Raw genomic sequence first — 10,276 nt, forward strand, 5'->3', positions numbered from 1 at the left:
TAAATAAATAATATATAAAAGTATGCAGGTATCTGCTTCTTGTGTGTATATCTGAAACAATAGAGTCTCAGAGATATTCATTTCCTAAAATTGCATATTATATTTGTGTAGAAAGTATTGTGAGCACTGAATCTTGACATCCTTGGTCCACATTATTGATATGACAATTTCAGAAATATTATTTTAATGTAATAAAGCAAAGCCATTATTGAGACTGACACCTGAAAATAATTAATTCAAACATTGTGGAAAAAAGTTTATTAACTTAATCAGGAACTATTTCATACCTATATATGATTTTTGTATTAATTTTTATTTAATTTGCTTCAGATGATTTTTGCACACACATGCAATACATATTGGTGTATATTTTTATGTATTTTAGGAATTAATTTTATCACATAACATGACTATTATGGAATTATTGCTTTTATTATTTTATTACATTATAACAAACGGTTTAAGTTATACATATCTACAATTCACAACTTGAAAGTTTGAAGTAACTGATCTTTATGGACTTCCTATGATTTTCCTTTATCCCTATATTTTTGTGCTTTTGTGTGAGATTCCCACAGAGGACAGGAGGGAGTTCTACATTACCTGCAACAGAGGTTGTAGGTGATGATGAGCTGCCTTGTGTCAGTCCTGGGAGCCACAATACAGTCCTCTGCCGGAACAGCAAGCACTCCTAATGAATATGCACCCACTTTCTGACTTCACACATATCAGTTTTTTCTAAGAAAGACACATTATTTTCATGAACCGCAAACCAAATTTAACTACTGTGTCCATATTGTGCAGGAGATCTCCTGTTCCTGAAAATCTCTCTCTCTTCTCTCTCTCTCTCTCTCTCTCTCTCTCTCTCTCTCTCTCTCTCTCTCTCTCTCTCTCTCTCTCTCTCTCTCTCTCACACACACACACATATGCACACACACACACACAATTCCTGAATGTGATCTGTTGTCTTCTATAACTTAAGTGCTGTGTTTTAGTCCCTATATGATATTGAACAGAAGTTGTGAGCATAAGCCTTTTTGTCTCACTCCTAACATTAGAGGTGAAATTTTAAATTATTACTAGTTAGTATGATACCTTCTGGAGTACCACACATGCTTTCTGCTGCAAAATACATTCTTTACTAACTTTGCTCAGAGATTTTTTTTTAAACATGGAATGTTTACCCAAAAGTAGTTCTTGATTCCATTGTTAAATTCTAGAATGATGCTGAAGGGTTTTTTTTCCATATATGTTCACCTAAAATAATCAGCACACAAAGGTGCTTCAGTTGATTGAAATGTACATCCCAGAAGCTTCTAAGAAATGTCTTGGCTTCCATATAATGCTTTGACACATAAAGAGCTTGTTAATTTAACAGTCAAATAGAGACATTGTCTCAAAAATGTATCTTTGACTTTTCAAAATTCCTTCCTCAATACAATTTATTTTTTACTATGGTTACTAAAATTTCCATAAACTTCAGTTGTAAAGTGGGTTCAATATGTGTAGACATTATCTTTTTTAATTAATTTAACATTTTTTAGTTTTACATATATATTTATATTATTTCACATATATACAATATGTGTACCTATAGCAAGAAAAACCATGACACAATCAGGAATTATATAAATATTACATTCTTAACTCTTTGACTATTTGTATTTGACAGCCTTGAAGAAAACATCTTTCCTAACTTGGTAAATCTAAAATTCTGAATGTAAAGCAATGTCCATTATATCTTATCATTATAAACTTGAAAAATCCATCTAGACCTAAAGACATCTCAATCCCCAATAAAACTAAACTTCAGTGCGAAACTAAGCTACCTGTTCTTCAACTTCATCAGAGACTTGCAAGTTAGTAGCTTTCCAAATGAGAAGATGACAGAGACAGTTTCCTCCCTGAATAGTCACCCAAAATTATAACATTGGAGCATCTTCGTCAGCCTTTTGGCTCAATATACCTGACAGACATATTTGTGAGGGAAGAACTATTGAAGACTTGCTTACCCTTCCTTGGCAGAGTTTGGCTGTCAACTCTGCCTGCATTCAAGCTTGCCCTTTTTTTGGTAGAATTCTGTCTGTGGTAGAAATGAGGAAAATTTTCCCGGTGGTTTGTTTGCCACATTTGAATCCATCTCCATAAGGAGCTTCTTTCATGCTCATCATCCTCTTTGAGGTAGGCTGGGTGTTGTCAGGAGTTAACCTATCTCATTTTCAGTGGATCTTTCAAATAATGAAAATCTTTTAAATGCCATAATCTTCATGTCTCTAAGGTTTTTGAAGACCTTATCTAACTATCCTAACTTATCTTTTTATAGAATAATAGCTATCTAATGCACCTAAGATGTACATTTGTGATAAAAGTAGACTAGTAGTTGACATGACCATGATTTGATCAACTATCAATTAACTTGTATAACTTATTTATCCTAAACAGTCTTCAATAACACTTTCAAAGTATTAGAAGTAAATGTTAAATTACAATTGAGTTATATGGGTAAAATACCTCCTATTAGAATACACACACACACACACACACACACACACACACACACACACACACACATATATATATATATATATATATATAATTCTATACCACTTATCTAGAATTAAACTTATTTTGCATCTATATACACAATTCTATACCAGTGAATTAAAAATAACCTTGTAAGTGACAACTGAAGCATTAAGTTGAGTAGTAGATTCACTAATCAACCTTTGTTCTATCTTCTCTCTATACTTTTATATTCCCCATTCTTTCTTTTCAACGCCTATCTCTATACCTAAGAATGTAAGGGAAAGGGAAAAAGAGATATCACTGAGTCTAACCTTGTTTTCCCTCTAGATAAGACCAGTAAGAACTTGTAACCAACTCCCATTGATAATAACCCTCTATAGTCCAAGAAATCAACCAAAAACCTACCTGACCCCACTCAAAGGAAATGAGGTGTCAGTCTCTTAAGGTTTCTTCTGACTGATTTGGAACAATTAATAACTGTTTAGAGGCCCAAAGGAAAATTGCAGAAATGGTTAAACAAGCTAGGAATAGCATTTGTGGTCCAGTTTCTAAATGTTGAGAAATTCCAGGCTTAGAGTCCTGTGTGGGACAGTCTGAAATGCTGGACCAATTGAGATTGGAAGCTTTCTTTGAAAATTTCCTGGGATCTATCTTGTTCTGACGAGGTATAGCAATCGAAGCACTTGGTGCTGGAACATGAAGGATACAGAATGTCAGTATCCAGCATGCTGTGAGGAATGCATCCTGTCAGGTCTGATACAATTTCAGTATCCGGTTCTTTTGTTCTGAAAGCATATAATTTCTCACAAGCATTATACAGTCCTAAAATTATAAGTGTATAAGGTGTGTGTGATGCACAGAACAATTAAGGCTGGTTTTCTGCTCTTTGTATGAGCAGAAAAAAAGTACTTCTGTAAATCTTATTCATGCCATATGAAGAATAGCATCTAATAGTAACTCATTATGGCTGCTGTAGTCAACAAGAAACATTGGATCCTGTCTTACAACTTCTATCATAATAAATGAACAAAAACTAAATCAAACAATATGTTTAAATGCCAATTAGATGACAAATGAACGTTAGTGATTAATATTGCTTTTTCTCCAAAAATTTATCAATATATTAAATATGTTTGCAAGGGTGACAGTGCCTGCCTTTAATTACAGTACTTGGGGCCAAAAGCAGGAAATTCCCGTAAGATCATAACTAGCCAACTCTACATGGTGAGTTACAGGACAGCCAAGGATATGAAGAGATATTCTGTCTCGAAAATACAAAAGTTAAAACAAAAGAAAAATTCAATATATTTCATCATAACTCAAAAGCAGTGGTTGAATAAAATCAGTTTTTTTTTTAAATAAAATTTACACTCTTTTGTAATGCGGTGCACATGATTTTTTACTTGACATGAAAGGCTCTTTTGGGAGAATATCACAATGCTAGGTTATAAGAGGTAAAATAAAGAAGAGAACATGAATGAAAGAATGAAGTACATATTTTTCCATTTTGTATCTAAGCCTTTTCTGTTCTTACTACTACTCACATCCATATTTTGAGTATTTCACCAGTTTTTATTCTAGATAAATGCAAACAAAGCAAACGAGGATAGATTTCTTTAAGCACTTAAAATACAGTATTCTTATTAAAATTTTTCTAAAGTGGTAAATGCAAAATCTGTGTTTGTTGTAATCTTCCATTTTTTTTTCCCTAACTGTGCCCATGTGTACAACAGAGACACTAAAAATCATAATATTTTGAGAGGGAGGAGAACAAGTGGATCTAAAAACATATTTATGGAGCTGAGTATTGGATGCATTATTCACTGAACAATATTCTCTTAGAGATATATGAAATGAAGTTGAAAACAGAGTATAAATGGAAAAAATACGTGAATAACAGGGCAAAAAGTCTTTACTACAATGTTGCATAATGAAAATTGACTGGGTAATATACAAGCAATTAAGGAGACAGAAGAAATGAAAAATTCATTGACATGTATGAGACATTGTTTATAAAGTTATCCCAACTCAAATTTAAGGTACTTATTTGCAAGAATAATTGCTAATCTATAAAGCTGCTTTTGGGATTTATCAGCTGTCAGTCAAGAGTATCGACATGCTTTTCTTAAGAAAACCTATTATAAAATTGAGGGGAAAGTAGGATATTGGATTTTCTGACAACTAAGTGATGATTTACATTGTTTTAAGATGTTCCAGTTCAGTATAAACTGGTGGTACACAGGGGATAATAATAGGAGGTTAAGATGGAATTTAGATGCTATATATAGTAACAGAAGAAAATATATTTGATTTTGCCTCTTTAAGGACTGATAAATTCTTTCCTTTATCCCATCCAGTGATGTATAACTGTTCACTTAAAACACTTAAAAGCTCACATCATTATTTAGATCTCACTTGATTTAAGCTTTAAAAAGTGTCTGTATAAAAGTCAGTATGAAAGTGCTAAACTAATACTGATGGTCTGTTTCTCCTTCCTCCGTGTGCCTCCCCACCAGGGGGAAGTGATCATATCCAGGGCACCAGAGTGCATGTCAGAGGCAGTTGCTGCTCTCTCCACACACTTGAAGAATGACTTGTCCATTGGCTAGACTTCAGACCAGGGAGGTCTAGGTTCACTGCATGCACTGGTTAGTGCAACAGTTTGTGCAGGATGTCCTGGGTCCAGATCCGCTGACCTTGATGGTCTCCTTATGGTGTTTCTGAATCCTCTGTGTCCTTCTGTTCTCCCATTCGTCCATACCACTCTCACCCAGAATCCAGCATTTGTCCTGATCCTCTGCTGGATGGACTATTTCAGAAGACATCTATGTGGGCTCATATCCACTTGTAAGTGACTCTATAACAAGGATATCTTTTTGGGTCTGTGTTTCCTCAGGATGATCATTTCTAGTGGTCCCAAGGAGGGGAATAAGGCAGAAAAAGGAGGGTGGGTGGGAATGGGAAGATAAAAGAAAGGAAAATCAGTGGGATATAATCTGAATAAATTATAATAAATTAAAACAAAGAAATAAGGAAATTCATGTTATTGACATAAAAAGAAGGTACAGTACTGTCTTCCTTAGTAAGGGAAAGAAATAAAAGTTGTATTCTGGTTTAAGATGGAAAGCAAATAGCTTCTTTAGTACTGTGAAGAAACACAGTTCCTAAAATAAAATGTTTTCACTTTAAAAAAAATAAAATGAAGTAAAATAAAATAAAATGCTAAACTAAGAGAAAATATAAGCATGAAATTGTGGAAAGTCATTCTTTAAAAGTGTGTGTGTGTGTGTATGTGTGTGTTTGTGTGTGTGTGTGTGTGTGTGTGTGTGTGTGTGTGTGTGTGTGTGTGTATCTTTGTGTAGAAGATTCTGCCATACATGGTTGCTAGAAATCAGAATTTGGATGCTCTGGAAGATAAGTACAAATCTCAACCACAGAGCCATCTAGCAAGAACTGCATTAACTTGCCAGACCCCTTATAGTGACAAAAATTTCATATTCTTGCAGCAATAATTTCCTAATATTTTTACCTAAGCATTTATAAAACTGTAGGATTTGACTGAATTGCTATATTTTTGAATGGATGCAAGTTTATGATAATTTGTATGTTGTTTAACCTCCACTTAGTGTCTCAAGGATTTCATAACACAGTAATCCTATTTTGTATTTGTAAAGAATCCCCCATAGTTTTGCATCTATGTTGTTTTTCATAAGATCAATAGTAACTTTGTGTAGTGCTTTAAGGTATAAAGAACACAATATGAGGAAATAAATATAGAAGACTGCACTAAAACTTTCAAACTTGAGTGGGAACAATATAACATAGAGATACTGTTTTAGGATATCTTTTGTTTTAAAACTTTTTATTAGTTAGTAATGAAAATATATAAAGTAAAAGGGGTGAATTACATTTTAATGATTAATATATGATCAAAATAGTGCTAAGACTTCTTATATCGTGAAAAGACTAATTACATTTTTATTGGCTTATAGAACAATGTCCAGTTTTAAACTTACCCAAGAAATTATGTTTGAACATTAATTTTAGATTTCTTAATGAATTTAGATGCTCAAATACTTTTTCAATACTAAATTTTATTGCTTGTTCATTATTAAATTTAATAAAAGTTTCATATGTCTTATTGGTATTAAAAATGTCAGTCTTTCAACCTTATTACTTACCATGGTAACAGTCCAGTGTTGGGTTAGGTGTACCATGTTTTTAAATGCATTTTTCATTTTTTAGTTATATCTATGTGTATGTCCATATGTGGAAGTGAGTACATGTATATGCAGATGCCAGTGGAGTCCAGCAGAGATTATTAGGTACCCTGCAGCTAGAGTTACAGGCAGAAATGAGTTGCCCTACATGGGTGTTGGAAACTTAATCCTTGTCTTCTGCAAGAGCAGCAAGTACTCTTAATTGCTGAGCCTTCTCTCCAGTTCCACAGTTTGTTGATTTTTCATGGTCTGTATAAAGCGTTACAAATAGTGGTCTTAATAAGTTTTAAATTCCCCATCAAAGTGTTACATTTTTATGAAGGAGGATAATAATAATAAAAATATTTGGATAAGAAAAACAGTTTAGTGCACTGAGTGCAAGAAATTGAGTGTATCAGCTATTGTTGTTGTTGTTGTTGTTGTTGTTGTTATTAATTTGATCATGTTTACCCCTCATCTAATTTCTTCTGGTACTATTCCTCTGTCTTTATCCACCCAACCTTGTGTCCTTCATATTTTATTATTGTTTTTCAACCATTATATCTAATTTGTTCTATCCATATTTTCCTGGGTTTACAGCCTTCTGCTGTAGTATGGTTGATTCATCTGGGGAAACATCCCTAACACTTGTTCATCCTTTTCCAGGAGTTTTCAATTACAAATATTTCCTGAGCTGGAGATGGGATGTCTTATCTACTTTTCCTCTCCATGATATTTCCTCTGGCTTGTGCATGATATCATACTTGAAGCAAATTTATATACGTAGATGTCCTGTTATGTCTGGAGAGCATGATTACCTTTTATTTATCAATACGTGGTCTTTTACAGACTTTCTGTTCCCTGTTCTCTCTTATTCCTGAAGCTTCGGAGAAGGGACTGTGAAGTACATTTCTTATTTAGACTGAACATGTCACAGACTCTTAAAAATTGGACCTTGGTTAGTTGTATCTCTGTTAATCATCATCTACCACAAATAAAAGGTTCCCTGATGAGAGCCAAGAGATGCATTAACATATGAATATTATCTGTGGAGAAGTCATTTTTATACTAAGTAAATTTATCAGAATAATAAAATTAGCTTCATTCCTATAGCCTATAACATGTCTCTCCATAGTTTCCTGGCTCAAAATCTTGAGAGGCATGAATTTCACCGTATCTAGAGGGTTTTTAATTCAATGAAACAGTAGTTGTTTAGTCCCATAATGTTCATGCCACTGCTACACTAATGGCCAAATCTTGTCAGGCAGGTTGTTATTAGACTTTTCTTAGTTCAAAAGTGGGGTATCTCCTCCGAGAGATGTCTGCTGTCTGCTTTAAATTCATGATGTATTCAACAATAGTGTCTTAATGAAGTTCTGAAGCATGACCAAAGCACTAGGACTATCTTGTGAGGTTTGGTTATCTATCGGCCCACAATGTTCAGCCACTCCAAAAAAATAACCAATTTTAGAATGGTACCTTTAAGTTATCAACCTGTGATGATCCATCCTTGGGCATTGTTTTCCTATTAGAAGGTAACTATATTTTATATAGAAATATATAGTATATGTCTTGAAATGCCTACAGTAGCAGGTATGTTTGCATATGACTTTTTCAATATTCTTCCGAATTTAGGATTCTAGTTGAGAAAATAAAAAGAATTATACATTATAAACAGTGAAAATAAGGTTCAAAATCCTCAATTATTATAAGGGTACTTCCTTAAATTTAATGACCACTATAGTCTAGAACAACCAGTCTGTAAATGTAAGTTCTGTATAGATATAATTAGATGTTGTTCCCACTGAGAAGACGGTAACAAGTGTGCTTTAACTAAATACAGAAAATAAAAGAAATTGTTTTTGTCATTGCAAAAAGTGAATATATTTCATGAGCCAGTATCACTGAATACAAGAGAATATCTCCTCCTACTTTGGAAGACATTAACTACATATAACGGTGGAGAGAAAGGCAAGACCTCATAGTTTCCCCTGCCCTCCTTTACAGGAGGATGTTGGGTTTAATGATGTGCAGATCTTATGTAGATAATCTTAGTTGCAAAAAGTTCAAGAGTTCAAGTTCAGCACCCTGATATGCTGGAAAATCACTAATTCATGCCAGTCCTCTTCCCCTTGTTGGAATTCTGAACCTCATTCTGTGGTTCTGTGATGTTTTGTGAACTTTTCAGGAAATGGTGATAATATATTCGGAGTATTTATGGTTGTGACCTCAATGTATTCTTACTTCTGTGGCCTGTCATAAGCATATCATCCACTTCCAAAGAAGCTTCTATTTTAAAGGTTGGAGCAGCAATAACATATGGTTATGTCTTCCCCAGCCACAGAGGCTCTTTGCTTGTTTGTTTTGTTTTGAGATTATCATATAATTACAACATTTCTTCTTACTTTTTCCTCTCATACCTTCCCATGTGCGTTTCTTTGATTTCCATTAGAAAGAAGAAGCCATGTAGTTTTGACTACCATTACAGTGTTCAGATAAGGATTCCCTCCTCCTGTGAAAATGTGGTTTGTATTGCTTTAATATGCCTACCTTTTACAGCTGTAGGTATTCCTTACTTGTTAGTGGGATTAACCATAGGAGTCTCATGTTAACCTCTCTGTCTCAGCAAGCTCATAGTACCTTCAGACACTATGCAGACTATGTTTTCAGCCCAATGCCAGCCTTTTTCCTGTATGATCCATGATTAAAACTTTTGGTATCTTCACTGATAAAGTCAGTTCATCTAGTTGGTGTCTGCCACCTACAATATATACTGTCCTGAGAGCCTCAGAGAATATAATTCAAGTGGTTTGAAGTATTCATTAACTCATCTATAGCTTCTGGTACCAGTTTTATTTAGCCATGAGGGGTTCATCCTTTTAAATTCCTTTTTTCTTTTTCTTTTTCTTTTTAATTATTTTTTATTTTTACTTATACATTTATATTATTATACATATATACAATAAACTACCTACAGCAAGAAGAACCATGACACAATCAGGAATTATATGTTACATTCTTAGTGTTTTGACTGTTTGTATTTGGCAGCCTTGAAGAAAACATCTTTCCTATCTTGGTGCATCTGAAATTCTGAATGTAAATCAATATCTATCATATTTCATCATTATAAATGTAAAACATCTATCTAGACCTAAAAACATCTTAACTCCTAAACAACTAAGCTTCATTGTAAAACTATCTAGTCTTCAATCCCATCAGAGACTTGAAAAAGAATAAAATTGGTTTCCCGAGTATACCGAGAGTATAGGTTAGCGGCTTCCCAAATGAGAAGATAAGAGAGAGAAAGAGAGTTTGCTACCTGAAGAGTCACCTGAAACTCTCTATAACATTGGAGCATCTTCTTCATCCTTCTGGCCCAATATTTCTGACAGACATATTTGTGAGGCAGGAACAATTGAATACTTGCTTGGTCTGTCTTGGCAGAGTTTGGCTGTCGACTCTGCCTGCATCCCAGCTTGCCCATTTTTAGGCAATTCTGTCTGTGGTAGAAATGAGTACATTTTGCCCAGTGGCTTGTTTGACACATGAAG

Source organism: Acomys russatus, chromosome 1 (assembly GCF_903995435.1).
Source record: "Acomys russatus chromosome 1, mAcoRus1.1, whole genome shotgun sequence".
NCBI lineage: Eukaryota > Metazoa > Chordata > Mammalia > Rodentia > Muridae > Acomys > Acomys russatus.